This window comes from Mustelus asterias, chromosome 10 (assembly GCF_964213995.1).
Source record: "Mustelus asterias chromosome 10, sMusAst1.hap1.1, whole genome shotgun sequence".
Taxonomy (NCBI): domain Eukaryota; kingdom Metazoa; phylum Chordata; class Chondrichthyes; order Carcharhiniformes; family Triakidae; genus Mustelus; species Mustelus asterias.
This window is the reverse complement of record NC_135810.1, coordinates 48,998,881-49,025,766: the sequence shown is the minus strand read 5'-3', so window position 1 is coordinate 49,025,766 and position 26,886 is coordinate 48,998,881.

Below are 26,886 nucleotides of genomic sequence, written 5' to 3'. Positions count from 1 at the left end.
TGAAGTACTTATTTTAAAGACACTGAAGCATATGGGTTGACAAAAAGACCTTTAAATACATGGAATTTCGAGAAAATGAGTGTGTGGGAGCCCATTAAAAAAAGACTAATTGCATTCTAGCTTTTCTAAATCAGGCTACAGGGTATGAGCAAAGAGGTAACGATTGATTTATAGAAGGCAATGATTAGACCCCTGAGTGTAATTTTGGATACCTTATTATAGGTAGGATATTAAAGCCTTAAGGAGACTACAAAGTGGACTCAGCAGCAACTAGTTATGAGGAGAAGCTTCAAATACTCAGCCAATTTCCACAGGATCAGAGACAATTAAGAAGATTTACTTGACATCTTAGAAGTTACGAAGGATTTTGGTGGATGGAATTGGAAAAAAAAATGTTTTCTTTTGTGGAGTCAGTAACGAGAAACCATCAATTTCAAATTGTCATGAAGGCAAAATATTGCGGATGCTGGAATCAAAAACAGAAACAAAAGATGCTGGAGAAACTCAGCAGCTCTGACAGCATCTGTGGCGAGAGAATAGAGCCAACGTTTCGACAAAGGGTCATCCAGACTCAAAACGTTGGATTTATTCTCTCTCCACAGATGCTGTCAAACTTGCTGAATATCTCCAGCATTTTCTGTTTTAATTTCAATTTGTCATTGGTTGAGAGAAGTTCGAAGAAAGTTCTTTATGCAGAATGTTGTCCAGGTGTGGAATGCTTTTCCATTGGGATTAGTTGAGACAGAACCCATTATATGTTTGAAGGGAAGAACAGCAAGGCTGGGGGATTAGTTTTGGATTGCCCGATCAAAGAACGAGCATTAACATAAAGGGCTGAATCGGCTCCTTCTATGCCTTAAATATCCATGGTTCCAGGTATAGCAATTTGATTGGGACTATTGTAGAGGTTTTTGAAGAGTTTGGATTCAGTGCCTGGGGCTCCAATTTAGATATTTCAGTCATTCAATTGTAGGCAATAAGTGTCAATACTGCATAAGGGCTTGGTGTGCTGTGTAATACAATTTATGATACTGGGAATAATGGATTGTGTGTTTGAATGTTGTGAATAATGGTTTTGTTTTTCATTAGTGTTCTGTATTTCTGAGGCATTCTCAATATTTCTTCACTTTGATCTTACTGTGTTTTGTTTAGATCAGGCTTTTAGAGTTTATCATGCTTTTAAATATTAGTCAATATTAATTTTAAACAGTGTGGATTCAGCAGACTATCCAGCACACATTTACTAAGAAGATTTTGGGTTCAGTGGAGTTATTGATAGCGGTTGTAGCAGTAATTTAGTGATACATTGTTTGGGGAATAAAAATAGGTCAGAGCTTGGGAAACTTACCTACTCTTATTTGAATTGTGTGGTGGGTAATTTTATGGCCATCTGGGAGGGTGGATGGGGACCTCAATATAACATCTCATCCAAAAGGCTCTCTGACAGTGCAGCACTCCCTCAGAATTGCATTGGAATGTCAAACTAGATTATATGCATCTAAGTTTATGTTTGTCAGAACCTGCTCATTGATCTGAAGTGTTGGGCTGGTTTTTATTGTCGGCCGGAGAGGGTGGGGGGATTTGGTTCAGGGGAGCGGATTGCTCGCCACCCTCCCGGAGGGGAAGTTGATTCCAAAGCAACAACTTTAAGAAAGGTCACAGGGAGCACTTCAGCAGTCACGGGCATTCAGCCTTGGATCTTCAGGTAAGCGTTCTCCAAGGCGGCCTTCACGACACACGACAGCGCAGAGTCGCTGAGCAGAAACTGATAGCCAAGTTCCGCACACATGAGGACGGCCTAAACCGGGATGTTGGATTTATGTCACATTATCAGTAACCCCCACAGCTTGCCTCCTGATCTTGCAGAATCTTACTAGCTGTTCTGTCTGGAGACAATACACATCTCTTTAACCTGTGTTTAATGTTCCCTCCACCCACATTATCTGTACCTTTAAGACCTGGCTGGCTGTAGAGATTTGCATTCTAATTAGTATTCTGTAACTTGATGTTGTGTCTCTGTGCACTGTTGGAGAACAGATTTTCACTCCATCTGACGAAGGGGCAGCGCTCCGAAAGCTTACGGTATTTGCTACCAAATAAACCTGTTGGACTTTAACCTGGTGTTGTGAGACTTCTTACTGTTCTATGGCTAAGCCAGTTCTCCAGCCATCTAGCTAGCTCACCTTTTATCCCGTGAGATTTAACCTTTTGCACCAGCCTGCCATGAGTGACCTTGTCAAATGCTTTACTAAAATCCATATAGACGACATCCATGGCCCTTCCCTCGTCAATCGTTTTTGTCACCTCCTCAAAAAACTCAACCAAATTTGTGAGGCATGACCTCCCTCGTACAAAACCATGCTGTCTGTTGCTAATGAGATTATTCAGTTCTAAATGCGCAGATATCCTATCTCTAAGAATCTTCTCCAACAATTTCCCTACCACGGACGTCAAGCTCACCGACCTATAATTACCTGGGTTATCCTTGCTACCCTTCTTAAATAACGGGACCACATTTGCTATCATAGAATCATAGAATCATCTCCTCCAATCCTCTGGGACCTCACCTGTGTCCGGTGAAGAGACAAAGATTTCTGTTAGAGGCCCAGCAATTTCATCTCTTGCCTCCCTGAGGAGTCTAGGATAGATGCCATCTGGCCTGCAGAATATTGTGCCCCCTTTCTTCCCAGTTTTTCCCCAAAGTTATTTTTTAAAATGGCCTTCTCTCTCTGGGCACTTGCAGGTGGGTGAGTGTATTATGGTAGTAGAGGCAGATTGACTATTTAAGGCCCTCAACAGGACTAAGGGTGGGTGGGTTAGTGTATTATTGTGAGGGGTCAGAGGTAGACATATTTTATGCGTTCCCCCTCTACCCCAGCTGAGAACATAGCATGTGGTCGCGGGTCATAAAATCCAGTCCATTAATTCTGTTTTCACCCACAGATGCTGCTGGATCACTTGAGAATTCTGAGCACTTTGTGTATTTTATTTCAGATTTCCAGCATCCACAATACTTTGCTTCGGTGTTAAAAACATACAGTTTAACTCAACCACTTTTAATTTGCACATTTACCTGATACTTTACACAGATGCGTGCAGCTCCTCTGAAAGGATGGTATGGCCTCAATTCCAAGCACTCAATCGGAGAGGAGGGTTGAAATTCCACCAAATTATGAATTTGAATTTGTCGTAAACAAAGAAAAGAGGTAATTAAATAATTATGGAATATAAAGCTAGTATTGGTAATAGTGACCCTGAAGCTGTTGGAATGCTGTATAATCCCACCTGCTTTTCCTCATATCCCTCTGGGAAGGCAATCTGCTGTCCTTATCCAATGTGGCCTATATGTGACTCTAGACTCACAGCAATGCGATTGCTTTTAATTGACATCCAAAATGGTACAGCAATCAACTCAACTGCAGGAAAACTGCTGAAAGGAAATTTATGAATGAAAGCAGACTGACCACGTAACTCGGCATTGGATTCACACAACCCCCCTCTCTCCCCCCCGCCTCCTGTGGGGTGTTTTCCAGCTGTTAGAGCTGTGGAGGCGACTCACCATTGGCTGCTGGAAGGATCTTCTGATCTTCTGATCCCACTAATCCTTATGGCATTTTGTGCAGCTTGCCCAAAGTGCCGCCGGGTGGGGGTGGTGGGGGGCGGGGGGTGGGGGGAGGTGGAGGGGTTGTCACCTTCTGCGGGACAGCATATCCTGCCAGTGGGAAAATCCCACCCAAGTATTAAAAAGGTTTTAATAGAGATGTTCAAAATTATGAAGCGTTTTCATCAGTAGATTGAGAAAATCTATTTCCATTGGCAGGATGACATGTAGCCAAAGGATATAGATTTAACATAATTGGCAAAAGAACCAGGAAGAAGTGAGGAGAATTCTTTTATAGAACAAATTTTTATGATTTGGAATGCACTGCCTGAAAGGGGATGGAAGCAGATTCAAAAGAAACTTCCATAATGAAGGTGGATACATACTTGCAAAGGAATGATTTTCAGGGAAAGAGAGGGGAGTGGGACTAATTGGATTGCATTTTCAAAGAGTTGTCAGAGCTGAATGGCCGCCTTCTGTGAAGTGTGATTCTATGATTAAAGAATAGATGACATATTACAGCTTCCTCCAATCATGAACCAAAACACTTCCCTTCCAGAAGTTGACTTACTCTGAGATGTTTTTGAGGTCTTGCTAAAAGACGGATAAAGAGTGCGTCCTCCAAAACTGTCAGTAATACTCCATTAGGATCTGCTCTATGTATATATAAAAATATCCCATATTTTCTCTGTCACAGTTTAGATCAGATTTTGACATCGTACCTATTTATGGGAACATTTCTGTTTTAGGTTTGCTCCCAGTAGGCTGAAATGACGGGGCACTTTTAACAAGCATCAGGAGGCAAGCTCATGTGCTGCCACAGTGACATTGGATTGGGATACCTCTTGGTTCCGGTTTCATCCCAGTGCACTTGAAGGCGAGCAAGGAATCTACTTGAAGCTGTCGAATAAGTAATTGACACATGTGAATGGATCATTAGTTATTGTATTAACCAATGATTAACAATCAGTACAGCTATTTTCTGAGCTGTCAGTAATTTCCCAGGGCCAGACAGGAATGCAGTGAACATGAGGAGCTCTTAGCCATGCCAGGCTGGTGCTTACAACAATGCTGTGAACAGAAAAATATGAGAAAGTAGAGCAGGGGTAGACCATATAGCCAGTGGAGCCTGGTTGCTCTTCAATACAAGCATCAGGAGGCAAGTTCATGTGCTGCCACAGTGACATTGGATTGGGATACCTCTTGGTTCCGGTTTCATGCCAGTGCACTTGTCTTCTGCTTTAGCTCCACTGATCCACTCACTTTGATTTTACGAGAGCCTTAAAATCTGTCCACTTCAGACTTAACATTACTCAACTTTGGAGCATTTACAACTCTCTGGGCTTCAAAATTCCAAAGATTAATAATGTTTTGACAGCAAAAATATTTTCTCATCTAATTTTATTTTTAGGCGTATCTTCACACTGGGGAATAATGGGGAGGTGGGGTTTGGTGGGAATTCTGAGCTGATTATCAGCCTGTTGAACCGTGATGAATGCTCCTTCCCTGGCCAACAGGCACTGACATTGGACTTGAACTGGGAACTTTGGTCCAGAGGTAAAGACGCCACCCCTATGCCACAAGGCCTCGCTAGCACTTACCTTGAGACTGTTCTAGATTTCCCTTCCAGAAGAAACAACCTCTCAGTGTATACTTAGTCAAACCCCTCACTTAACCTGTCCATATCTCCTTGCAAACCTTTGTGTCTTCTGCAGCTTGCATTCACATTAGTTTTATGTCATCAGCAAACTTGGATACAATACTCTCTGCCCCTTCGTCTAAGTCATTCAGCTTCCGGAAAGAGCATCAGCATGGAGACGACATGCTCAGAAAATAGCTGCAGCCATGAAGGACTGTAACGGGGATTAACGAGGCCTGAGTGGGACATCACCCCTAATTGGGGCTTGATAATTGACTTGTTAACAGGCCAAATTGACCTTTGATTATTCATTTAAAGAAGACGGGTGGGTTGCTGATTCTGGTGACCCACAGGGGGCACTTAGAATTCAGTCCATGAATATAGATTGTAAATAGTAGAACCCCTAGCTCTGATCCTTGTGGCATTCCATTAGTTACAGCTCGCCTATCCCCTTGTCTCTGCTTCTAGTCCGTTAACAAAATCTCTATCCATAATATATTGCCCTATGTATAAGCTCTTATCTTGCATATTAACCTTTTGTGTAGCACATTATCTAATGCCTTTTTGAAGTCCAGGCATTCTACATCAACAGGTCCCCCTTTAGCTACCTGACCAGTCACATCCTCAAAAATAAATGGTAATAAATTTGTCAAACATGATTTTCCCTTTTATAAAACTATGCTGACATTGTCTTACGATACTAACTTTTTGGCTTCTCAGTGTTGGTGATCTGGGGAATCCTTCTCAGAAGTTCCCAGGTAATGGTTTACCCAACAATTGTCCAGAAGTGCTAACTTCCTCTAATCAATTGCACTGTTCTGGACACCAACCAACAAAACGTTTTAAATCGCAAACTTCAGATAGTTCTGCCAGTGTTATGCTAATAGATACTCTGAAAAAGTTAAAAGAAATAAAGCCACATCAAGCTTAAGTGTAACTATTTTAAACACCCTGCATGGGACATCCCCACTCTCTCACACTCTAGACCGCCCACCCCTGACTAATCATCACTCACCCCCGGATATTCCCAAACCACCTGAATCCCCCACTCATGGGATTCGCCCCCCCACCCACTCCACCCCCCCCCACCACCCCCTCACCCTGCAAGCTGTGGAACCAACTCTGAGTCCCTCCGCCAACCAACTCTCTTACTAGACCTGGCGTTCCCCCCCCAACCCATTCCTGACCCCCGACCTGACTCCCCCCATCCCCCTATCTCCACCCCACAGCCTGACACCCCCCTGAGCTCCCCCAACTTAGCACCTCTGGACTTAACTCTCTCTTACTCAATACCCCCTGACTCGACCCCCAGTCCCGACTCGACCACCTCAACTCGACATCCCCCACACTCCCCCTCCTGACTCAACTCCCACTGACTTGGCCACCATGACTCGAACCTCCCACACCGACTTGATCCCCTGACACAACCCACCTCAACTTGAAACCTCTGAATCGACCCCTACCATCCGATTCAACATCCCCACCCCCGACCTGCCAAATCCCAATCACTTACTTCGGCACTTACTTCTGCCTGGTCGGTCAGTTTCACTGGGCCCTCTAACCTACCTGCTTTCTGACAGCCATTGCAGGTGAAAAAGGGGCGCGGCCACCCTTAACTTGCCGGTGATGCACTGCGCTGTGGCCTTCAGAGATTCTTTCACTGCAGGCCTCAAGCAACTTCAGTCAGCAGATGTTTCAAACGTGTTTTCCAGATAGCTAAGTGCACTTTAAACTCTTGTAATTCCACCAGGCTATGTCTTTATGTCACTGGGTAGATATTATGCTTCCGTAATAATAAGCTCCAGCATTTTTCTGACAACTGATGTCAGGCTCACTGGCCTGAAGTTCCCTATTTACTTTCTGTTCCACTCTCTTTGTCTTTACCCAGATGGCTATAGTCTTCCATTGCCTCAATGTTTTAGATTTTTAAATCTCCCTCCATTTGACCTCTCGCCCCTTTTATTCTGAAGTCCCATCCATATCCCTGGTTTGACCATTTCCCAGGACACTGATCCAATCCTAGTTTAAGTGGAACCCAACCCAATGGAATGATTCCCTTTTTCTCCAGCACTGAAACCAGTGCCCTGTGAATCATATCTATTGTTGAATCCCATGTTTGGTTCTGAGTGTGTTTTACTGCTTGACAGGTGATTGCCAACATCCTGGAAGTCAGTTCACCTGCCCTTCCACGTCAGTCATCCTGAGCTGCAGTTCCTTGCGGCCCGACTTCGCAAATACACGGGAGCTGTGTATGCGGCTCTACCTTGTAACTCTGAGGAGGGAGAAGAGGAGCAGCAATACCCACACTAAGATCAACAGCACCAGCAGCAGTGGGACCGACACTAGCTGCAGCTGCTCTCATTACCTCAGCTAAGTGCTGCTCCACAGTGCAGAGGGAATGGACACAAAGATCAAACTGCTAAAGAAGTGAGAGCCACAGCACAGTGTAAATAGGTTTTCAACATATCTGAGAACCAGTGCCCCAGGAGGCTCAGGTTTTTACAGCAGGTTGTTATTGACATTTGCTGTCTCCTGATACAAGACCTCTTTCCCAGTGGACTAGGTGGGCACACATTCCAGTGGCCAGCAAGGTGGGTCTCACTGGAGGGCCACCACCGTACCCCTCTTCCCCATGTTGCTACCTCTCCCTAAGGTTGTGTGCTCTCTGGGTCACTGTCTGTGTGGAGTCTGCCCATTCTTCCTGTGTCTGCATGGGTTTCCGGGTGCTCCGGTTTCCTCCCATAGTCAGAAAGATGTACAGGTTAGATGCATTGGCCATGCTAAATTCTCCCTCAGTATACCCGAACAGGCGCTGGAGTGCAGCGACTAGGGGATTTTCGCAGTAACTTCATTGCAATGTTAATGTAATCCTACTTGTGACACTAATAAATAAAATTTAAACTTTTCTCTGCTCTTCTTGCAGATAGCGATGAGCATTGTCGGGCAATACAGCAGGATATAGATAGGCTGGAAAATTGGGCGGAGAGGTGGCAGATGGAATTTAATCCGGATAAATGCGAAGTGATGCATTTTGGAAGAAATAATGTAGGGAGGAGTTATACAATAAATGGCAGAGCCATCAAGAGTATAGAAGCACAGAAGGACATAGGTGTGCAAGTCCACAAATCCTTGAAGGTGGCAACACAGGTGGAGAAGGTGGTGAAGAAGGCACATGGTATGCTTGCCTTTATAGGACGGGGTATAGAGTATAAAAACTGGAGTCTGATGATGAAGCTGTATAGAACGCTGGTTAGGCCACATTTGGAGTACTGCGTCCAGTTCTGGTCGCCGCACTGCCAGAAGGACGTGGAGGCGTTAGAGAGGGTGCAGAGAAGGTTTACCAGGATGTTGCCTGGTATGGAGGGTCTTAGCTATGAGGAGAGATTGGGTAAACTGGGCTTGTTCTCCCTGGAAAGACGGAGAATGAGGGGAGATCTAATAGAGGTGTACAAGATTATGAAGGGGATAGATAGGGTGAACGGTGGGAAGCTTTTTCCCAGATCAGAAGTGACGATTACGAGGGGTCACGGGCTCAAGGTGAGAGGGGCAAAGTATAACTCAGATATTAGAGGGATGTTTTTTTTACACAGAGGGTGGTGGGGGCCTGGAATGCGCTGCCAAGTAGGGTGGTGGAGGCAGACACGCTGACATCGTTTAAGACTTACCTGGATAGTCACATGAGCAGCCTGGGAATGGAGGGATACAAACGATTGGTCTAGTTGGACCAAGGAGCGGCACAGGCTCGGAGGGCCGAAGGGCCTGTTTCCTGTGCTATACTGTTCTTTGTTCTTTGTCCTGAGATCCTTCACCCACTTGGTGCACTGCCTCCAGATTGGAACGGATTAAACTCCTGCTGCTTACTTCCTTGGCCTCTTCCATGCTGGCCTGCTTGGTTGGAGAGGCTGGCCTTTGCCTCCCATCCTTGGAATGATCATCTCACTGTATTCCCTCTGCAGAACCCCCAGGTAATGGTGAGAGGCCTGGGGAGAAGTCTTCTCTGGTCTTCTTTTGGAGTTGCTGGAGCTTCGTGAATCTGTGCCCTGCTGAGCCTTTGTGGGCCATGCTGGGGTTCTCTTAATTAGAAATCCTACCTTTGACTGATTCAGTGCACCATCCTACCTACCCTTTCTAGTTGGCCAGCAAACTGAGAAGTGGGATACTAATGCCGTGGTAAAGTCTTCCCCAACAGCAATGGGGCACCCGGTCATTGCTTAACCAAGAATTAAGATTTCAATATTCCACCCAGAGTGTTTGTAAAACAGCAATAAATCACATTTAAATCAAACGCAAGGCAGCCAGGAAAACTACCAATGACAAAGTATTAACAGCATTGGATTAAATATAAGCAGTCATCAAAATTTATCAATAAAAGGCAAATGAATCAAATTATCTCAAATAACTTTTCAAAATCTGTTCATCCAACATGTTTAATTTCTCAATAATTGAAATACAATACTGAAAATAACATTTGAACATCATAAATGCAATAAAATCTACATGTTGGCAGGGTGCCAAGATGAAACATTAGAAAGAGCTGACAAGGTGTACAAAACACTGGGAGAGACAAATCGCATTAAAGGATAATTTAGAATAGGAAGGATCACACAGTGGCAAACACAAGGCAGTCTAAGATGGGTTCCGGGTGCATCTGCATAAATGCACATGGTGTGTTAAGTAAGGTTGATGAGCAGAAGTCTCCACATGGGATTAGGATATAGTAGCAATACCAGGGACTGGATTCAAAGGAAGGGATGTTTGGAAGTTAACATTCCTGGCTACATGGTATCCAGGAAAAATAGGGAAGAAGAAAGGAAGAAAATAGCAATGTCAATCAAAAAATATTATAGCACTGGAGAGGGAGAACGTAACAGTTGGGAGCAAAGAGACAATTTATTTGGGTAGAATTACAGAAGAATAGAAGATCCAGCAAATGGTAGGAAGGGTAAATAGAGGAACAAATTTACAGACCAATTGCAGAAAGATGTAAAAACTATTGGCCGGGTTCTCCAGCCCCACTTGTAGCAGTCAGGAAAGCTGGTGAGGATGGAAAATCCAACAGGAGCCCCCAAGTGACTTTCACTCTGGTAGGATTGCGGGTTCCCATTGTCCCCACCTGCGCACCAATGTCGTGATGGGTTCCCACCCAGAAAGGACATGTTCCCCCCCACTCCAACAAAGATCATCGGCATTAAGGCATTGTGGCCTCCCAATGGGTCCCCTTAATGACCCCTTTCATGCCCCCCGGCATGCCCCCCCCCCACATGACGCCCTTCATATACCCCCCTGCATGAACCCCTGCATGACCCTCCCACTTCATGCCCCCCTTCATGACCCTGGTCAGGCCCCATTCCCTTGGCACTCCCCCAGTACCCTGGCAGTACCCATCTGGCAGTGCCAACCTGGCAGTGTCACCTGGCACTCTGGTAGTGCCCACCTGGCAGTGCCCACATGTCACTGCCAGGGTGCCAGTTGGCACTACCAGGTTGGCTCTGTAAGGGTGCCAGTTGACACTGCCCAGGGGCTTCAATGACCATCAGCTAGTAGTGATCCTCACCAGGTTTCTGCTGTGTCTGAGGGTCGGAAAATCCCAGGAGCAGGGCGAAAATTCCAGCCTCAAATGGACTCAGCACATTTAAATACTTACTTAAATATGCTAATCTGGTTTCCTCTTTTACTGAACAGGAACCAGATTACATCTGGAAGCGGTGGCTGGGAGGATTCCGACTGGGTTTGGCAGCAGAACTGAAGGTGCTAGATCCCTCACCCACAATGCTCTGACCTCACTTCGCCCCCAGCGATCAGCGCCAGGGCTCGAAACGGCTGGAAAATCATGGCCGCTTTCTCTCTTCAAAAAACTCTGCAGCAACTGCCCTTTTTCTTTCTTAAGTTCCATTTTTCCTTCGGCACAAAATCTGAACTCTTGCTTCAAAGGGTTACTTTCTCTTTATTGTTTTTCTGTACATTTCTAAATTCTTGTCTGTACCGGCCAATCCAGGAGCATTCCGCAACCACCCCTCAGGATCTGGCAATATCTCAACATCTCACTGGGTCTATTCACCCAAAGATGGCCATTTGGGTGAGCATTCTTTTCCTTCAGACTTCGAATAAAGCTGGAAACTCACGCATATCAAAATAGACCTGTTAGTAAAGTTAAAGCCAATGACATTAAAGGGACAATTGTAGCAGGATTATCAAATTAATTACAGAGCAGAATTCAAAGAGTTGTGGTGAACTGTTTGATGCGCGATTGATCCACACGGGAGATAAGGTCGTACCCGGGAATAAAGGCTTTTATTCACAACAAGAATAGAGCATACTGCTTAACAATACTATCCCAGACTAAGGGCTACTAGGAAGTAGCAGTGACCTTTATACTCCTGTAAGAAGGCGGGGCCAAACGGAGTGTACCACAGAACAATGCTAACAGGTGGAACACCCCAACCCTAACCCCAACAGTAACAAGAGTAACATATGTACAAGTACCCATAGTGGTAACCATCTATGGTTCACCACACTGTTTTTTCAGTTGGAGGGTAGTATAGGTTGGTAGTTCACAGGGGCTGGAATTAGATATGTATTACTGACCTGCTTTTGGGTACACAGAGCAGTTTCCAAGTTTACAGATGACACAGTTACTCAATAATGTAATAAAAAATGAGGAGGATGGTAACAAATTTCACAAAGAACGTAGAATCAGAGAAACATTCAGCACAGAAGAAGACCATTTGCCTCACCATTTGCCTCACCATGCTCTTTGAAGATGTAGTGTACTTATCCCACATTCATACATTTTTGTCCATAACCCTGTGAGTTCCTAATCCTCAAATACCTGTTCCCTTTCTAAATTATTTGTGGAATCAGCTTCCAGCACCTTAGGTAGTCTGTTACAAATCACAGCAACTGTTGGCGTGGAAAAGCTTTTCCTTATCACCTCTCTTCATCTTTTGTCAGTGGTTTTGAGTCTATGATCTCTGGTTACCTACTTAAGAGTGGGAATACATTTTCTCTCTCTATGCCACCAAACCCACTCTTCATCTTGAAACCCTTTATTCAGCCCTTAACTTTCTCTGCTCCAAGGAATACTTATCTAACCTCCTTGTGTAATTAAAGTCTCTCATACCTGGCATTAGCCTGCTATACCTCCTCCACACCCTTCCAAAGGCTTTTACATCTTTCCTGAAGTGTAGCACTCGGAATTTTCCACAATCTGAGGTGGAACCAGTGATTTTGAAGTACAGAATGATGTAGATAAAATGGTGAAATTGGCAGACACATTGCAGATGCAACTGAATGTTGAAAATGCAAAATGATGCATTGGCTAGAAACATAGAAAATAGAAGCAGGAGTAGGCCATTCAGCCCTTCGGGCCTGTTCCACCATTCATTTTGGTCATGGCTGATCATCAAGTTTAATATCTTTATCCTTCCTTCCATAAATATCCCTTGATCCCTTTATCCCCAAGAGCTATATCTAATTTCTTCTTGAAATCATTCAACTACTTTCTGTGGTAGTGAACTCCACAGATTGTCATCGACTTCAGGATGCGTAAAGGAGAACATGCCCCTGTCTACATCAATGGGGATGAAGTAGAAGGGGTCGAGAGCTTCAAGTTTTTATGTGTCCAGATCACCAACAACCTGTCCTGGTTCCCCCATGCCAACGCTATATTTAAGAAAGCCTCCATGCCTCTACTTTCTCAGCCCAATGTAGCCCAATCCATCACGCAAACCAGCCTCCCATCCATTGGCTCTGTCTGCACTTCCCGCTGCCTCGGCAAAGCAGCCAGCATAATTAAGGACCCCATGCACCCCGGACATTCTCTCTTCCACCTTCTTCCATTGGGAAAAAGATACAAAAGTCTGCGGTCACATACCAACCGACTCAAGAGCAGCTTTTTCTCTGCAGCTGTCAGACTTTTGAATGGACTTACCTTGCATTAAGTTGATCTTTCTCTACTCCCTAGCTATGTCTGTAACACTACATTCTGCACTCTCTCATTTCCTTCTCTATGAACGGCATGAGTTGTCTGTATAGCGCAAGAAACAATACTTTTCATTGTATGTTAATACATGTGACAATAATAAATCAAATCAAATCAAATCACCACTCTCTGGATGAAGAAATTTCTCCTCACCTCAGTCCTAAAAGGTTTACTACTTATCTTCAAGCTATAACCCATGAAACAATGAGGGGAGGAAATATAAACAAAATTGTACAATTTTAAAAGCATTGCCGAAACAGACATACATCTTTGAAGCTGGTAGGACAAGTTCAGAAGGCTGAGATCTTTGGTTTTATCAATAAAGATGTAAAATATAAAACAAAGATATTAAGCTAAACTCTGGTTAGGCCTCAGCTGGAGAATTATATTCAGTTTTGGGCATTACCATTCGGAAAATGTAATAGTTTTAGAGAGGGTGCAGAACAGATCTACCAGAATGGTACCAGGGAGCGATCAGTTACGTGGAGAGACTGGAGAAGTTGAGTGTGTTCTCTTTAGAATACAGAAGGGGAAGAGGAGACTTGATGGATATGTTCAAAGTGATGAATAATATTGATGGAATGAAAAAAGTTGAACAATTTTGGTAAATAGATTTTACAGATTTAATGTGACTGAAAAAAGGGACGTGAGAAAACAGGTGTCCAAGCACAGTGGTCTAAAGAGATGTGGGATGTGCAGCAGGGTTGGGGGAGCAGTGGGGAGTGCATGAAGATGGTACAGGTACACAGATCTATAAAATGTCATGAACAGGCAGGGGAAATCATTAACAAGGCAAATTGAATGTCTCAAAATTCTTAATGGGCTACTCTTGTTCCTACATCCCTGTGTTTTTATGCAGCAAGTTCTTGTTGTCACAAAATCATAGAATCATTGATTCCCTATATTGCCATTTAGCCTGCACCGACCATCTCACCCAGGCCCTATCCCCATAACCCCACGTATCCCCCTAACTAAAGGGCAATTTAGCATGGCCAATCAACCGAACCTGCACATCTTTGGAGTGTGGGAGGAAACCGGAGCACCCGGGCGAAACAAACACAGACACAGGGAGAACGTGCAAACTCCACACAGTCACCTGAAACCGGAATTGAATCCAGGTCCCTGTGAGGCAGGAGTGCTAACCTTTGAGCCAACGTACCAGCCCTGCTATTTGGAATACAATGCTGGAAAGTGTGGTGGAAACAGATTTAATAGTCCATTTCAAAAGGCTATCAGCAAATACATGGAGAAAGACTGCGGGGATGGTGGGGTGAAACACTAATTGATTGCTCTCTATAGAACTGGCACATATATGATGGATTGAATTGCCTCCTTTTGTGACATCTCACTCTATGGTTCCATACTTTGCAGCATGATTCAATTTAATGAAACAGGAACATTTATTTTGTTCAAAAGCTTGCCTTGTCATGTCAGAGATACCAATACTATTAACATTAATTCTGCGCCCTCCAATTTCATATTCATAAAACAGGCTGGCTGGTGCTGGCTCATTGGTAGTACTTTTGCCTCAGACTTACAATGTTGTGGGAGCAGTCCAGAGATCTGAGCCCATTCTCGAGGCTGACACTCCAGTTCAGTACTGAAGGAGGGTTAGACTGTTAGAGACACCACCATCCCAACTAAAATGTTAAACCAAACCCCACATTCCTTCTCAGGTCATGATGTGGAGATGCCAGCATTGGACTGGGGGAGGGGTACAGTAAGAAGTCTCACAACACCAGGTTAAAGTCCAACAGGTTTATTTGGAATCACGAGCTTTTGGAGCGCTGCTCCTTCATCAGGTGAGCCAATCGCCTGATGAAGAAGCAGCGCTCCGAAAACTCATAATTCCAAATAAACTGTTGGACTTTAACCTGGTGTTGTGAGACTTCTTACTGTGCCCATCTCAGGTAGATCTGGAAGGCATCATTCAAAGGAGAACAGGGAAGTACTTCCTGTTGTCCAAGTGGAACTTTGTTGCATGTAAATGGAAGGAAATTGAGTCTAGATTTCTAGATTCTAAATGCATCAATGGGTATGGGGAGAGCGTGGGAGTATGGTATTGAGATAGAGGATCAGTCATGGTCATATTGAATTGCAGAGCAGGCTTGAAGGGACAAATGACCTACTCCTGCTCTTATTTTCTAAGCTTCTGCACTTTACTTCCTACATTTCAACCAACTACACTTCAAAGGCATTTTATTGTCTGTAAAGCTCTTTGGGACGTCCAGAGATTGTGAAAGATGCTACATAAAAAAAGTCTTTCTTCCTTTTCCTCATCGCTCTCATGTTTGAGATTAAAACCAATGTCAAAGAATTGACCTCTGCTGGCTAGTATATGTCAGGATACGGGTTGATAGATGACGCCACTAAAATTAACTGAGATGACACTGGGTCAATTGCTTGCATTAATATGTTGAAATGGTTGAACTATTCAGTTCAAATACACTGACCCATAGTAGATGCAGGTCTGGTTCCATGAGCTGTCTGTGTCTGAATAGTGCAAATGGCTGTCAATCTAATGAGGTTATGACAGATAAAGTTTTTAATAAGCATTGTTATGGCATGTCTTCAAAGAACAGTGAATGATTTATCTGTGCTTTGCTTCACATCAGTTGACAGTCAGGCTAAAGATAACAGAGGGACTAGGCTAATCAGAGGCTCCGTGGTAACATTTGGGCGTGAAAGACTTGTTTCACTGAATAATTTCATGGTGAGAATGAGCACAAAATCTTGTTATTTTGCCAATTTTTGAGTAGTAAAGTTTACATTTTCTGTGGATATTCTGTACTGAACACAATGACCTGTTTAACGTTGTAAATGGGGAGGTTCATTTTCATGAAGGTGCCTTGTCTCACTTCTTTTAATCACAAAAAACAAAATAGTGCAGCTGCAGGAAATCTGTACTAAAAACAGAAAATGGTGCAAATACACAGCAGGTCAAGCAGTATCTGTGGTGAGAAGAACAAAGTTAACTTTGGACTGAATTTTCCCAGCCCTATGGTGACAACCTGGGAGGTGAGAGGGTTGTTAATATGGTGGGTAAGACTCAGTGGCTTACTGTCGCTTTGGGATATTACAGTGGTAGCAACCTCAGCTGCTTGGCTCTTCATCAGGCCAGCAATTGAACCACTTCAGGGCGCATTTCCTGCCCCACTGGTATTTTGGCCACATCAGGAAGGCCTGTCGCAGATTCGGACAAATGGCAGATAAATACTCTCAATGGGTTTTAAGGGGCCGGGGGGAAGGGGTGCGGAACTGTTAGTCCTCCTTAATGCCCACTCCATGGCACATGGTGGGAGATGCCTACCGGTGGCAATGGCCAGCCCCATGGCTAAGGCACTGCTGCTACAATATGACACCTAATCCTCGATAATTGAGACCTTCTATCTGGTCCCAACTTGCACAAACACACTGACCTTCTCTTCAAGGACATCTTGACATTGAGGAGCCTCTCCTTCAAGCTGCAGCCTCAGCAGTGGCCATTTGTAGTGGTTGTGCTGCCTAAGCTGCCAAACTGTGAGCATTGGTGCACAAGTTATTGGTGCACAAGTTATTGGTGATCAAGTACTGCTTGATAACACTGTTGAAGACACCTTCCACCCCTTCGCTGATGATGTTTGAGAGTAGATTGATGGCATGTTAATTAGCTGTATTGGATTTGTCCTGCTTTTTGTGGACGGGACATATCAAGGCAATGAACATCAGGTAGATAGCAGTGTTGTAGCTAATTCTGGAGCACAAATCTTCTGTGCTGTAAGCCAGGATGTTGTCAGAACCCACAGCCTTTGCTGTATCCAGTGCACTAAACTGTTTCTTGATGTCACATGGAGTGAATTAAATGGGCTGAAGACTGGCATCTATAATGGTGGAAATCTCGGCAGAGGCCAAAATGGAACATCCACTCAGTTGGGAACCACCTCCACCTTCTATTGCAAAGAAGCATAGGACTCTGCAATCATTGAGGAGGAGGATGTTTGTATCAAAACTAGAAAAAGTTAGAGATGTAGGAAGTCAACGACAGAGAGAGAGAGATCAGAGTGGGAGTGGGCAAAGAATTCAAATGAGAGTGACTAAGGGATCAGGGTTGTGCTTGAGGGCGAAGGGGGTGTTCCACAATGCGATGAAACAGTCTATATTTGGTCTCCCTAATGTACATCATGAGCAGTGAATACAACATGCTAAGTTGAAAGATACACACATAAATTACTATCTTGCTTGGAAGGAGTGTTTGGGGACCTGAATGGTGGAAAAAGAGCACTTGACATGTCTGGTGTTGTGTTTCCTGTGCTTGCATGAGATGGTGTCATGGGAAGAGGGTGGGCAATTGGGGGGATTGAGGAGTGGACTGGGTGCCATGGAGGGAATATGGCCTCTGTTGAAAGGGGAAGATGTGTTGATAGTAGCATCATATTGGAAGTGGTGGAAGTGAATGTGGAGATGACAATCAAGGAAAACCTATCATGGGTTTCGGAGTGAGGGGTAGGGCTGAGAGTAGCAGTGTGGGAAATGGAACCGACATGAAAGCTCTGTCCTCAATTGAGAAAAATCGAAGACATGTTGGTATGGAAGGTGACATCATTTGAACATACGTGACAAAGACAGCGAAACCAGAAGAATGGAATAGAATCCTTACGGGAAGCAGGGTTGGAGGAAATAGATACAGAGGTAGATCTGGGAGTTAGTAAGCGTATTGATTGATATTGATTGATTGATAACCTATCCTCAGAAATGGAGATAAGAAGTTGAGGATGCGAAGGGGGAATGGTTAGAAATTGGTTGTGGAGGTGAGGGAAGGATGGAAATTGGAAGTTAAGCTGGTGAAATCGTCCAATTCGGGGGAAAGCAGGAAACAATAGAGTCATCAATTCATTAGTTTAAAAAAGTGAGGGAGGAGACCTGAGTAGGACTGAAACAGAATATTTCACTTAGCCCAAGAAAAGGCAGGCATGCTTCAGAACCGTATGTGTTTGGTAGCAACACCTTTTATCTGGAGGAAGTGAGCAGAATCAAAGGAGACATTGTTCAATATGAGAACAGGTTCACCCAGGCAGAGGGAGGTATTGGTGGATGGGGACTTGTCAAACTCCCATTCAAGGAAGAAACGGAGATCCCTCAACCTATCTGAGTGGATATCTGATGGCTAGTTGACAAGTAAAGTGTAGAGGGATTAAATGTCCTTCTTGAAAGGAATGTTAAGGCCAAGAAACTGAGAAGAGGTGCAGATATAGACGGGAAGTGACTAGAACAGGGGAATAAAAATAGAATAAAGATAGGAAGAAATCAGTTCCACAGAACAAGAACAGGTTGAAACAATGGATCTACTAGTGTAGCCTTTTTTGTGGATCCTGGGAAGGGGATAGAAATGGACCATGTGGGGTTGGGAGAGCGAGGAAAGATCTCCAGAGGAGATGAGATCAGTGGCAACCTTGAAAATGTTCACCTGATATTTGATGATGTTCAGTGTTGGAGTCATGGTCCCAAAGGAAACAGGAAGAACTGTCAAAGACTTACTGTCCTTCCTCAGTTAGGTTGAGGTTGGTGTATCAAACAGCAACAGTGACATCCCTGTTGGCAACTTTAATGCTAATTTTAGGATTGAATCTAAGAGAACAGAGGATTGCAAGTTCATTGTGAATCTCATCATGTTTTGGAGGGTGAGCTGAGCCAGTTCCTAACTGGGGTACAGATTGTATCATTTGTATTTTTTATTTGTATTTATTTGTATCAAATAATGAATCCAGGGTCCATGTGATGTTCTGGACTTGTTTTGATCACTAGAGGAATTTGGGAAGTTTTTTTTGCCTTATTGGCTTTTCTCAGGTGTTTCATTTCCACCTGGAGACTGTGTCCGAGGCATTGTGAGGGAGGAATAGCAAGTCACTAGTCACAAAACTTTATCCATCATGGGTGTGGGCAGGCTGGATGGACCACTAGTCCTCCTCTGCCCATCATTTTTGTACCCTCATGGCTTTGCTGGGGGAGATAGCCTGTTAGTCCATGTTGTAGATGTGTTTTCCTGGGAGAGATAGTCTGTTAGTCCATGTTGTAGATGTGTTTTGCTGGGGGAGATAGCCTGTAACCTGTTTGTCCATGTTGTAGATGTGTTTCCCTGGGGTTGAGAGCCGGTGAGTGGGAAGTTGTACATATTTGTACATTGTAAAACATGTGTTATTAATTTCTGCATCTTTACCTGAGTGAGCTTTAGCGAACACTTTACTTGTCAACTAGCCAATGGCCTAGTGGTATTATTGCTAGATATTTATCCAGAAGCTCAGCTAATGTTCTGGGACCTGGGTTCAAATCTTGCCATGGCAGATGGTGGAATTTAAATTCAATAAAAAATTTCTGGAATTAAGAATCTACTGATGACCATGAAATCATTGTTGATTGTCACCCACCTGGTTCACTAATATCCTTTAGGGAAGGAAATTTGCTGTCCTTACTGGTCTGGCCTACATGTGACTCCAGAACCACAACAATGTGGTTGACTCTCAACTGCCCTTGGGCAATTAGGGATGGGCAATAAATGCTAAGCCTGCCAGCAACACCCAGGTCCCACTAATGAATAAAAAGAACTTATGGAACCTGGCTGGCTTATTTCTTGCATCTGGCTCTACACAGTCTTATATGTATTGAATTCGCAACATCACCTCTCATTTAACAAGGGTTGGACGTGAGACGAATGAAAAGTGGCAGAGCAAGAGGAAAGGGACATGTCGTCTCTCTGTCCGACCCCAAAAACCTAACCAACTCAGGAGTGGGAGAGAAGGGAGCAGCCCGAAGGCCTGGTCCTAACAATAGGGTTAGACTTAGGGCCTGATTTTACCAAAACTTCGCGCCTGTTTTCGGGTGCGAAATCACGGTAAAGTTGGGTGTCGGGCCTATACCGCGATCTGCATCCGATTCCGAGCAGATCGCGGCTTTACCGACACCCGATTCGGGCGCAGTTCCGGCCCGCGCCCGAATTGGGCAGCTTGACAATTTAAATGCATTAGCATGCATTTAAATCGACTTAATGAACCGCGCGCCCAACTCTACCGCCAAATCCCACTTTACTGTCTTCTGGTCCGGTGCGGATCTGCGCTGTAATCGACCTGCCGAATAAAATTCCGAAGTCGCCGCTGCAGCCTCCAAAGAGCGGGGTCAGAGACCGCAACGGCTCTCTGACCCAGCTCCTCCTCTGGGGGGGGGGTGGAGGGAGGTGGGGGGAGGAGAGGGGGTGTGACGCATCATCCTCTGGGGGGGGGTGGGCCGCTGCCACTCTGCGGCCGATCGGTGGGGAGGGAGAAGGCAGGGCGTTCCACTGAGGTGAATAATGACAGTCGTGGTGTTTGAAGTATGCGGCCACTCCGGAGAGGAGGGATTCGTTCCTCCGGCGGGGAGGAGGGATCGGCTGCAGAGTGGCAGCGGAACCCCCTGCCCCCTCCCTCCCCACCGATCGGCCGCAGAGTGGCAGCGGAACCCCCTGCCCCCTCCCTCCCCACCGATCGGCCGCAGAGTGGCAGCGGAACCCCCTGCCCCCTCCCTCCCCACCGATCGGCCGCAGAGTGGCAGCGGAACCCCCTGCCCCCTCCATCCCCACCGATCAGCTGCAGAGTGACACCGCCCCCCCCCCCCCCAGGGGATGATCGGTCACACACACACACCCCTGCCCCCACCCCCCCCCACCACACACGCCTGCAGATGGTCTGTGTCAGAGAGCCGCTCTCTCTGCTTTTTTCTCTCCGCCCGGGCGCGCTCCTTCAGATTTTTTTCGAACTGTGCATGTGCAGTTCAGAGCTCCGATCGTTCTGGCAGTGCTAAGCCCCGCCCACAGTACGAATCGGGCCGGAGCCAGCAAAACACGTGTGGTGAACCATAGATGGTCAGCACTATGGGTGTTTGTAGATATGTTACTGTTGTCACTGTTGGGGTTAGGGTTGGGCTGTTCTACCTGTTGATATTGTTCTGTGGTACACTCCAGTTGGCTCCCCCTACCTGGAGGAGCATAAAGGTCACTGCACTGCCTGGTGACCCTTTAGTCTGGGATTGTATTGTATGTAGTGTGCTCCATTCTTGTCAGTAATAAAAGCCTTTATTTCCCGGGTACGATCCAGCCTCCCAAGTGATTTAATCACGCATCAACACGTATGGGCGCGCTGCAAAGAGGATTCCGGGCTCGGATCCGTATTACGCCCGGATCCCGCCCTTATGCTCCGATTGGTAAAATCGGGCCCTTAGTGTGAATTACCTCTATCTTCTGCGCACTAATCTCAAGGCTTGCAGATGAAAAATGGTCACTTGATGAATATACCAGAATTCGTCCGGCACCTGATGCATTTATGATTGTGCACTTTTAAGAAGTCAATGCCTTTAGTACTTTTGGTGTGGCACGGTGGCACAGTGGTTAGCACTGCTGCCTCATAGCACCAGGGACCTGGGTTCGATTCCCAGCTTGGGTCACTGCTTGTGCGGCGTTTGCATATTCTCACTGTGTCTGCGTAGGTTTCCTCTGAGTGCGCTGGCTTTCTCCAACAGTCCAAAGATGTGTGGGTTAGGTTGATTGGCCAAGTTAAATTGACCCTAGTGTCAGGGGATTAGCAGGGTAAATATGTGGGGTTATGGGAATAGGGCCTGGGTGGGATTTTGTTCGGTGCAGACTCAATGGGCTGAATGGCCTCCTTCTGCCCTGTAGGATTCTAGGAGAAGTGGAGCAGAGCAAAAACCAAAATAGAAAAATAAATTGCAGAAGCCAAAAGCAAACAATCACATAGCATTCAAACGCATCAAAGCATATAGAGATATAATGAATTTTAGGAGTTATATAGATCAAAACAGATTATAGTTGGAGTGAATCTCATAAATTGACTGTCAATGGGGACCCTATATTTAGACAGTTAAATGTAAAGGTAGTTTAGCCAGCACAGAGCATAATTGGATTGAGTCACTATTTAGCAATAACAACAGATACTCCAATCACTCCTTTCATCTGCTAACATCTGCAGGAAAGGTTAAAATGTATTTTAACTGCTCCAGACTTTTCACAGCCTGAGTGTCTTATTTGACCTAGAGATAAATATTCAATCTATGACACCGTCTATCGCAAATATTCCCAATTTCCACCTTTATGAAACTGCCAGCCTCGACCTACCTCAATTCAACTCATTCCTGTCATTCTCACTTCCAGACTCAAAGCCCCCCATGGCTGGCCTACTGCCATCAACCCTCTATAAACTTCAGCTCATTCAAAACTCGATGGTCTCTGTACTATTCTGTCCTGTGTCAAGTCCTGCTCACCCTTGCTGATCAACAATAGTTCCCAGTCCCCTTACTCATCATCCTTGTCTTGCCCCCCTGTAACACTGCAACCTCCTTCAGGCCTCTGGTCCCACTCTTCCCGAAACTTTCCATTCCTCTGTGAGATGCCTGAGGCCAGGGTTCACGCCCTTAATTACACTTTCAGTGACTTTGCAATTTCTTGTCTGCTGTAAATGACTTTGAGAACACTGAACAGACCAATTAGGAGTGAGTGAGAACTGACATAGCTTTGGACACTCTGAGAAAACTGGAAGTTAGCCACCAAAAAAACATGGAACAGAGCCAGGCTGGTTGTGTAAGTGAACTAAGATGAGCCATAACATTATTGGAATGTTGTGAAAAGACTGGGATCTCTCAAGGTTAGGATGATGGGTACCTCAAAGGGACCATTACCATCCGGTATGAAAAGATTTTCCTTTGTGTTATGACTGTTATGACCTGATAACTGCCCCAATGGTTAAAATAAATTGTGTAACATAAGCTGTGTAAGGAGAGGTCAGTGCTTCACTGCATCTGATTGAAGCCTGACTAAGTAGGGACATAGTGTGCATGACATCTCTTTAACTGGACAACGGTGATTTTGTGCAGGGCAGTTGTTATATGCCAGTGCTGATGGTATATGCCAAGCTGTCCAAATCCCAAAAACAAATGCCCTCACATTTGTATTTGCCATTTGTATAGAGGGGTTTTGAAATCCAGGAATGATGTCCCCGTCTACTTGTGATGATTTTATAGTAAAGTAAACGCTTATTAAGAAATAGGAAAAGATAATAAAATGTTTCATAGGTGGCACTGTGGCCTCATAGTGCCAGGGACCTGGTTCAGTTCCAACCTTGGGTGACTGTCTGTGCGGAGTTTGCACGTTCTCCCCATGTCTGCATGGGTTTCCTTCGAGTGCTCCGGTTTCCTCCCACATTCCAAAGATGTGCAGGTTAGATGGAATGGCCATGCTGATTTGCCCCTTGGTGTCCAAAGATGTGTAGTGAGGTGGATTAGCCATGGTATACTGCATGGATTTATGGGGATAGGGTGGGCCTGGGTAAGATGCTCTTCTTGAGAGTCGATGCAGACTTGATGGGCCAAATGGCTTCCTTCTGCACTGTAGGGATTCTATGAAATAGTATTATATTTTAAATAAGACAATGGCTTCACACAGCACCAATACTTTAAAAGAGTTCTAAACAATCTTAATTTAACAACCTTCAGAGCAAACCTTCCACACCTGTTCAGCAACACCTTATAGATTCTAAGATCAATAGAAGTTTCATAACTTTTACCACAAAGTATCTTTAACTCTCTCTTGGGGTGCTCTCTGAGGTTAACACCAGTTGGCTTTTCGGATCTGGCTTCATTCACATTGCTTGCTGGGAGTTTGACCAGTGATTCTTGACTCCCACAGTCCAAAGATGTGCGGGTTAGGTTGATTGGCCAGGTTAAAAATTGCCCCTTAGAGTCCTGAGATGCATAGGTTAGAGGGATTAGCGGGTAAAATATGTGGGGGTAGGGCCTGGGTGGGATTGTGGTCGGTGCAGACTCGATGGGCCGAATGGCCTCCTTCTGCACTGTAGGGTTTCTATGATTTCTATGATTTCTATGATTCCTGCTATTTTACTGAGACCTAAAGTACCTCAGTTTCATGGTTTTAAGCATCTTCTTAAATATGTTCTTTCTCTTTGTTGTCTCAACCAGCCTCTGTAGAACTGCTCTGTCCCAGAATTGATCACTTTCATCTCTTTACTTTAGCCTTCAGCATTTAAAAGAAAAGTAAACTCACTCTATCTAAACTTTATCTATGGCACCTTTTATTCACAGTAAGAGTTTTAACAACACCAGGTTAAAGTCCAACAGGTTTATTTGGTAGCAAATGCCATTATCTTTCGGAGCGCTGCTCCTTCGTCAGATGGAGTGGATATCTGCTCCCAAACAAGGCACACAGAGACACAAAATCAATTTACAGAATACTGATTAGAATGCAAATCTTTACATCTAATCAAGTCTTAAAGATACAGACAATGTGAGTGGAGGGAGCATTAGGCACAGGTTAAAGAAATGTGTATTGTCTCCAGACAGGACAGACAGTCTCCAGACAGACTGGAGACAATACACATTTCTTTACTCACTGGCTGTCCTGGCTGTAATGGCAGAGGAGTCTCTGCCCACCTATTACCAAGCCAGTGATTCTAGGTTTGGCATCAGCTGGGAGGAAGCTGGGTGAGCAAAGACCATCTACTCACGGTTCAGTAGATTTCTGATACATCACTCAGCCCAATATTCCTGCTTCCATTCTCAGTTGCTTCCAGATGTGTGCAGCATTTGTGAGATATGAGATCTGGAGCGTTGAGCCTGTGTACCCCTTTTTGACTTCAAGGGACAGTCAAGTCTGCGACACTGAAGCATAGAAATTGCTAGCGAAAAAAAGACCAAGGCCCATTGATTATTTATCCTGTACACAATGATTTAAAAGGCTCTTCTTATTTACAATAATGTTGGATTGTCAAGAAGAACTTTTTCCATCTTGTTAAAATGCGATTACTTAAATCGTGAGATTTTGGATGCAATTAGGAAAGGCAACACCAAGTTGATTTAAAAAAAATATCTCTTCCATACCTTTTTTTTGTTTTACCATCTACATTGTATTGACATCAACAAGTTCAATAACAATGGGGAGACGGTATACACAATTGCTCACTTTCCAGGAAGGATCATTGGATAGCAGTGAGAACAAGAAATACAGGTGAATGTTTCTGTACCTCAGTCTAGGAGGCATGACAGTCATTGATAGTATCCCCACAATCATGAGAATGGAGTTCAGTTAACTGAGCGCAGACCAGAGTTCAAGTTAGAACCTTGCTGGGGCGTATGACTCAGTACTACATCACATGGTGCATTCACTGACAGAACCATCGGGGAGTCATTGCATTGCATTTCTGATGCTGTTAATGTTTGCAATCGATTGAGGCGAGTACATTTATCTTGTTTAACTGTGGCAGCTGGGGAGTCTTTTTTAAGATTAGGATATTTAACAAGAAGTGGGTATTTTTCACGTGTGACCCAGCAGAGGAGTTTACAATGTGTTTACCATCAGTCAATTCATAAGATAATTCCAAAGAAATGTAACTTTTTATTCACCTCTCATTAGAAAGCCATGGGTTTAAGCTTCACTCCAAAGATTTGCTTACATTATCTAGACTGACATTCCATTGTGGTACTGAGGCGGATCTGCACTGTTGGAGGTGCTGCTTTTCTGATGAGACATTGAATCAAGGTCTCGTCTTTAATATCTGTTGACATTAAAGATCTTGTAACACTATTGAAAGAAGTGACACAATGGCAGTGGTTAGCACTGCTGCCTCACAACACCAGGGACCCAGGTTCAATCCTGGCTTTGGATGACTGTCTGGGTGGAGTGTGCATGTTCTCTCTGTGTCTGTGTGGATTTCCTCCAGGTGCTCCGGTTTCCTCCCACAGTCCAGAGATGTGCAGGTTAGGTTGATTGGCCATGCTAAATTGCCCCCTAGTGTCAGCAGGACTAGTGGGGTAAATATGTGAGGTCTACGGGGATAAGCCTGTGTATGATTGTTGGTGCAGGTTCGATGGGCTGAACGACCTCCTTCTGCACTGTAGGGATTCTATGCTTCTAAGAGCATAAAAGCAGGTGAGTTCTCCTCATGTCCTGACCAATATTTATCCCTTGAACAATCAATGTCACTAGAACATATTATCTGGTTGTAATCACATTGCTGTTTGTGGGAACATGTGGTACATTAATTTGCTGCTGCAATTCCTACATTACCATGGTGAAAATTCAAAAGTACTTCATTGGTGATGAAACACTCTGGTTCATCCTTAGATCATGAAAGACGTTATATAAGTGGACATTTTGCTTTCCTCTCTCCCTGTTTCTTTCCTCTTTCGTCTCTCTTCTTGCCGCCGGTGTTTCCTGACATTATTATTTGGTGACAAAAGCCTGTAACCAATCTCTCTAGATCATTTAATGGCTGCTGTCAGAAAAATGGAAAACATTTACTTTGAAACCTATTTTGATTGTGTTTATGTGAAATGATAAAATGAATTAGTGAGAGTTGCTAGGTATTGTAAGAGTGTCATGCTAGAGTCTGGCATTTTTTCTTTGCTTCCCTGAGGCATAACTATATCATGAAAACCGAAATAAGATGAAAGAAAGATTGTTTTCTAAGATGCTTATTAACTATTGCTATAACTGTAATAGTAATATATAAGCAACTATAATACCTGTCAAACACATTTATGACTTAAAAACAAGTAAAGGGCCTTTGTGGAAATGCAAGATGACCTTGTTTGTTTGCATTTTCAGCCATTTTGTTCAGCTCTATTCTTGACCAGTTA